This window comes from Lates calcarifer, linkage group LG6 (assembly GCF_001640805.2).
Source record: "Lates calcarifer isolate ASB-BC8 linkage group LG6, TLL_Latcal_v3, whole genome shotgun sequence".
NCBI classification, from domain to species: Eukaryota; Metazoa; Chordata; class Actinopteri; family Centropomidae; genus Lates; species Lates calcarifer.
Window position 1 is genome coordinate 15,953,034 of NC_066838.1, and position 7,423 is coordinate 15,960,456.

The 7,423-nt window shown below is 38.6% G+C and overlaps 1 non-coding gene across 1 annotated transcript; it reads right to left on the reverse strand.

Moving 5' to 3' along the window:
- Window positions 1-6,620: 6,620 nt before the first annotated feature.
- trnaa-ugc (transfer RNA alanine (anticodon UGC)) lies at window positions 6,621-6,692 on the reverse strand. The gene has a single exon. It is a non-coding gene; the product is annotated as a tRNA-Ala (tRNA).
- Between the last annotated feature and the right edge of the window lie 731 nt (window positions 6,693-7,423).

Below are 7,423 nucleotides of genomic sequence, written 5' to 3' on the forward strand. Positions count from 1 at the left end.
TGTTACAACTGGGCTGGAGTGACCTCATGACACGGAGGACGTGAAGACATGAAACGTTTTCTGCTCTGAACAGATGTTCTTTTCCTCTCTGGCCTCAGGGATGAACCAGCCGGTGTTCCCACAGAGGCTCACACTGTCTGCTTGACTAAATGTGGGAGGCATGTCCTCATGTCGTAATCTTGGAAAGATTTTACTGGCTAATGCCAAAAAAGAACTCCAACAAGGTGGAAGTTAAATAATTCCCTGTCAAAAGGAGTGTGGCTCCCTGGAATTAAAAGTGGATTTTGACAGTTTAAACAGTTAATTAATTGCATCATTATTTTAGTTTTCATGCTGATATACATGCATCAACCTGTGTCCCCTAAGAACTGAATACGTTGCCTATCATAAACTTTGTTGTTTTTTAGCATTTGAACTAAATCATGGTGGATGGGATGGGTGGGTGGTGGCCATATTGTGCTCCAGTGTTCCTTCATGTGTTTGAAAAAAGAGCCAACTCCCCAGCTAACACCTGACAAGTACAGAGGTGCAGCTTAAATCCACGTTTTACATTTTAAAACCTAGCTGCTGATAGCCTTCGAACAACCAGCTGCATTGTTACCATTCAGTTCATTCAGACGGCAGGTAACGACCACTCCAGCTCATTTACATTTGATGTTTATGCAGGTTGTTCCAAAGACACACCAACAACAACGAAGTTTAATCGAATCAAGTTGTCTTTGTACATTGATTGATGATTCAAAAGATACAACAGATCTCCCAAGATGCTTCTAGTTGAATCTGAAAGAAACCTGACGAGTCTGTGATTAGCAGCTACTATCAGAGTTGTTTTTTCTCTTCAAGTAAAGCCAGTTTAGAGCCCACTTACATTTGGGTGAGTCTCAAAAATGTCCACTTTGGTCTGTAGACTCCTCTGTGGTGCTCAGTGATAAAACATTGTCTGTACATCAAGTTTTATTAGACTGTAACTTGTTACCTGTCTCTGATTTTATCCTCAACTCACCCACAAAACAAGCTTGTGAAGCTATGAACTTGACAGACTATTATTTCTACTGTGTATAAATTGCTTTACACTGCTTCACCACTCCATGTTTGTTTGTTTGTTTATGCATGTAGACTGGGAGTGTGTGTGTGTGTATGTGTCTGAGTGTTGCTCTATAGTTCAGAGGTCCATAAGCCCAGCAGGGGGAAGATAAGATTATCCCATAGGAATGCAGAGTATGGCCGCACACTCCCACACACATGCTGTGTAGTGTGTACACACTCTCTTTTCAAGTCTGTCCATTAGACCCTCACATGTTTTAGGGAAAATCAATCAAAGACACTTTGACATGGAGAGAAGCAGCCAACATGTCTGCGTGTCTGCAGACTGAGGTATGGTCTCCCTGCTCGGCTCCAACAGCAGATTAGATATTTTGCTATATAATATTCAGCCCAGTGTAATACACAGCAGGGTAATTTGGCTAAAAAACTGCCTATCCTTTTACCCTATGGTGGTCTTAATGAATATATAAATGAGTATATGACACAAATGTTTTTCCTGGTGTTAAATACATTTACCTAAGTACTGTGTTTAAGTATAATTTTGTCAAAGGTAGACAACCTTTAAAAATACACTGTCCCACCTGTGAGACAGTTTGGCCTTGGTAGCACTATTTTAGGTGTGTATTAGTCTGCACTGGACTCAAACCATGACAAATTACACATTATTTGAAAGCGCCACACTTCCTGATTCTGTCTCTGTAAAAGCAATGCAGGGTCCCCATATCACTGCAACAACTGTTAGCACAGAATTGGTTCAGATTTGTGGCTATGGCTCTAAAGTGTTTTCCACTTACGTTCCCATTTTTTGTGCCAAAATAAGTAGGTCAGTCAAAAAACATCCATTTCTAGCATGTTTGTGTCTCTGTAACATTCTGACTTTCTGGTTGTAAAACTTAAAGAGTTACCTTTCAAAAGAGGGCAGGGATTATGACTGTAATTAAAAGGGTTAAAAACATTTCTTTAAAGTGTTATTCTATTTTTCAAAGTGATAAAAAAAGAAGGCATAAAATCCACATGGAAATTCAAGGCACATTGTGTTGATCATGCTCTGGTTTTCTTCGTGGATCCTGCTGATCCAGAGAATCTTTGGTGTATGCATGGTCTGGTTTTCAATCATGAGAATTCAAGCTTGTTTTTTTTCAATGAAGCACTTTTCCTTGCATTTTTAGGGTTTTCCTTCTTTTACTCATAGCTAATGAACCAAATGGCCTTAAATTTGAGGGAAAATCCCAAATGGCCAGTGTGTTCTGTTGAATGATAAGTACCATAAGAGCATTTGTCCCTTGAAATCAGAACTTTGACATGTGAGTTTATTGAAGCATAATAAACTGTTATATATGTTCAAGAGTAACAATGTCATAAGTCATGGCAACATACATCATGCCCAGCATCAACAAATATAACCCATGTTTGCCACAGTTTGTGCACTAGCTCCTTCAAAGTTAATGTCCATTTGTGATGGTGTGTTAAAATGATTTTGTACAAACACAGTGTCAGCAATGATCAAGCAGAGGATGAATGGTGACTCAGACTATTTTGATAATATTTCAGTGAGAGTGGCAATATTTTCAGTTCTTCTCATTCAGAGCAATATTCCAGAAAAGAAGAGGAAGGAAAGAGGAGGAGGAGAGGAGGAGTGTGTGAGTACTTTTGTGTCTTCCTTACCTCCTAACATCATCAGTAGTCTCAATCTATTCTTTTATATTCCCTTGTGTGGTCTTATGTAAAGCACTTATGATTGCCTTGTTGTATTGTTACTGACTATGTGCATCCCTTTATATCTGAAATTTATCCATCTTCTAATGGTAAGTATGATAATGCACCATGTCACAAAGCAGAAGTCCCAAACTGGTTTCATGAACATGACAGTGAGTTTAGTGTACGTCAGTGGCCTCCTGAGTCACCAGACCTGAATCTAATAAAACACCTTTGGGGTGTAGTGGAATAGCAGCATGAATGTGCAGATGACAAATCTGCAGAAATGATGTGATGCACTCCTGCCGTAGCATCTCTTAAATTCAGTGGTTTTTTTCAAGCTAGCCAGACGAGAATCCAAAATTTGATTTAAAAAAACAACAACAACAACAACAACAATAACAATAACAACAACAACAACAACAACATCAACAACAACAACAACAATAATAATAACAATAATAATTAACATGTAAAAGCACTCATCAATGATCTGTTGGTACTTAGAGCTCTGTAACTTTAAGACTAGACTAGAGAAGAACAAACTATGAAGTGGCGCCTCCCACTGTTCAAGTGGTGAACTGATCCACTGAAGGACTATTCCGAAATGAACCACAAGGGGGCAATCAAAGACCAATAATACCATGTTTCCAGGTCAGTGGTTAAATCAGGGGTCAAATACATGATCATCTTGACTGTATAAATATGTAGCATGTTACCACAGGTGCAAAGGTCACATTCAGTCAGAGGAAGTTAGTATCACTCAGCAGTTACATGGTTGTCACAAATAATGAAATATGTGACTGAGTTGCATCAACCTTGCACAACCTGATAATAGTACCACAAACAGGTGTTCATACACAGAGACATCATGGGCTAAATTATAGAGACTAGACACTGTGGAATGTGTGTGTGTGTGTGTGTGTGTGTGTGTGTGTGGGTGTGTGTGGGTGTGTGTGTGCTGTTCCCAGCCCTGAAGCTGAAGGTCCACAATGCTGGTTATAATCCAGCACAAGGTGACAGATCCACATCGACCTGTGGTGTCTGATGACTCAGCATCAAAACCTTCAGGTTGGACAATACAACATGTTCACTGGTGACTTGGTGATACACCAAACCTGTTTTCCTTTTCTTATTTGTTTTATGCAAATGATGTTTCCTTATGCTCCCACTGACAAGCCTTTCTTGGAAAACCAACTACACAAATTTAGTAGAACACTTTAATGTGTATAAAGCAGATTTGGCCTCTGATATTTAAACTCTGGGACCTTTCAGCTCTTTCAGACTGAGACTGGCTCATGCTGAAATGAATGTGGTTTTCTGATAATGCTTGTTTCTTGTCTCCGTTTTGTTAAACAATAAATTGATGAATTTTAGGTTTCTTAAAGGGAAAATTGGGGCACATTTTCCACAGATATATATTACATGCATTCTGCAATGTGACCTTCAACTAAAATACAGTAGGCTGCTAAGGCTTCAAATAGGAGTGACTGATGTTTCTCCTTTTCCACCTTCAGGAATGTTAGCTTGACACCTGGGGGAAAGGATATATGTCATTTATGTAAAGGTGCTTCTTTTAGGTCATTATGTACAGACATAGTATGTGGGTTAAGCAGTTACGGCACCTACGAGTGAAGGTCTGACCCACAGAGTGGTCTTGTTTCATAGCAGATAGAGTGTCCTGCTGGACATCTAGCCTCAACCAACTTGCTAAAAGCAGATGACATTAATATATGTCAGCCTTATTTTTTCCTAGGTGAGCTTGTGCATGTATGTGTCACTCTTTATAACTTTTTTACCCAGTTCCAAAATGACCATTGCCCTCTGGGTTTCTGTAGATCTTTTCATTCCTTCCTCTGACAGCATGCCAAGGCAGCAAAATCTTTGATTTAAACACCTTCGCTATAAACTGGGTTTCAATGGCTAATACAAAGTGAATGCTAAGATAAAGTTAGTGTCTGAGAAGCCATCATCTTAAAATAATTCACTTCAGTTTTAATCCTTTGGTCCATAAGCACCAAAATTCAACACACTGCACGATAAAAATATACATACATACAGGTTACACTATAAAAAGAACGGTTCAAGTAATGGAGATAGAGAGTTTGTTCTGTGTTGTTTGACACCTATAATAATAAATTACTCCCTTAACATTCCTTAAAATTTACCATTAATTTACCCGCTGTGTATATAATAATGTCCTTGTGCCTGTGACAAACACTCACACACATATATAGAAAATTTGCCTATGCAGCAGATATCATCATCTGCTTGTGAGACGCTTGGACAGACAACTGGTACCTGGGCATTTGTAAGCACATATGAATTTTGTGTTTTATGTGTTAAATATCTGTAAATCACATGTGCCTGTATCATATGGCAAATAAAACATCCATAAATTCCATTACTTTTACATGTGAAATAGTGTTTCACATGTAACCTGTATGTTAAATGAGTACACATTTGATTAATTTTTTTGTTTGTTTTGTAATTTATTACATAACTCACACAAATCAGCACAGTTACCAGCAAGCAAAGGGCTAGGCCTAAATGGTTATATGCTATGTAAAGAATTTCCTTTGGTCTAATTAACTAGACTAACTAAGACCAAAAGAATATAAACAAGCAGGTGACACACCACAGCACAATGTAGATGAGCAGGTATGAATAGCACTGTATGTCCATGTGAAAACACAAGCTGCACACTCAGCTGCCTTCGCCACATTTCTACCAAGTATCAACTTGTTAACACAGTTGTAGACATTTTTATCAGCGTGGTCAAAGAAATTGGAGCAGAAGACAGAAACTACCTTCAGAAAACCTAAAACAAACCCAAAAATTAAATTAAAGTTGAAGGGGTAAGTTATTACTCCTTCCACTTCAGAGGAAGTTTTTGCAGGTTTGTTACTGACTTGTCTCAGTGTGACATTTAATAGTTAAACAGAGGCTCTGGCTTAGCGGCCATGTCTCTCCAGGCCCCTGGTTACATCCATTTTTCATGCTAAGACAGATTAAATACTACATAGAGGCAAAAAATACAAAATAGACCTTCTTCATCAAAGACATTTTTGACATATCACAACAGAGAAAAGGAAAAGTGTAGGAGTAAAATTAATTTTACTGGTATCATACATGCTGGCTCACTGTCACATTGTTGTGTCTTTCTCGGACTACTGAGAGATAATTAATGTTATCAGTAACACCTGTGTTTTCCTACTATAGTCAGTCTGTGTGCTGTGAAAAAGTCATGTCATGTCATGAGGAACACTACACCTCTCAGGACACTGTATCTAAACATTTGAGAGTGGGAGTTCAGTCTCTACAAAAGTATATGCAATAACATAAAGTTAGTAAATGGACACTTGAGACTGACACTTTTGTTACTTATATCAAACCATAGTTATTGAACTATATAGTACACTACTTTCTTTTATACAACATACTTAAAAACATTGTATCACAAATTACACTCGAATGATATTTTATAATCACATCCACATTTTGTTTCTCATTCTCATGTCCCATACAGCGTCATATTTCATATCTCATTGTACTGACTTTTTATTACTCGCTGTATCTACTTGCATTGTATCAGTTAGCCTACTTGTCAACAAAGCTAACAAATGTAGCATAAAACAAACAGGTCTAGATTTGATTTAGTTTACGTTCACTTATATGTCGATAAAATAAAATTCAAAATAAAATCACGTTTAGGTGCAGACTAACGCTATGATGAATGGTGAGAATAATAATGCAAAGTTAACGTTAACCTTCGTTAAACGTCCGCGTATGACATACTGATTGTTTTTTCCCCACAAACGACGTACTACCTGTTACCATATGAAGAAAAAAAAAAAAAAGAAACATTACTTCCAAAAGAGTGGAGATGCCGGGGATTGAACCCGGGGCCTCATACATGCAAAGCATGCGCTCTACCACTGAGCTACATCCCCGCTTGTATAACTCGCTGCGCTGAAGTCTATATAAACGTGACTATACGCGCAGAGCTGGAGAACTTTATACCCGTAAGGAGAGATGACTCGAGGGGGATATTTTTGTTCTGACGGAGGCCAAGTTATGTAATTTCAGGTCACAACTTTAGATGGTTTCAACCCATGTAAAGTGTGTGCATGTGTGTGTCTATTAGCCACGTCGTGACATGTTTTTCTGAATGGGTTAAAAAAGTCCCCAAATGCTCCAGCTCAAGATACTCTGGTCTGTTTTTAGTGCTGGTTTGTAAACAAAAGAGATGTATTGACGTCAGGATGTGAATGAGTGGAAAAGAAAGTGTAGCTCAGTTTTCTTTGATTTAATCCTTGCTAATCCTTGCTCAGCTATTTTTAATCTGCAGGTCATGTTTTGGTTTCAGCTAGGGGACACATCTGAGGAAGGGGCTCCTCTTCTTCCCACGCCAACTGTAAGGAAATAACAAATAGGTAAGGGTGAGGACAAATTTAATCAAAGACGCACAGCCCACCTATTACACAGTATTTCTGAGATAAACCCAGTCAGACACAAGTCGCTGAAATTACAGTGCTTTCTCATCTCCAGAGGTACCCTAATCCTGTGGAGAATTTAAAATAGCTCCCCTCGTTAAGTTTCATAATATCCTCCAGGGGAGCGTGAATGAGGGGCTGTCGTCCCCCTCTGGAGAGCACAGCCTGTCCTCACTCATGCTGTGTTT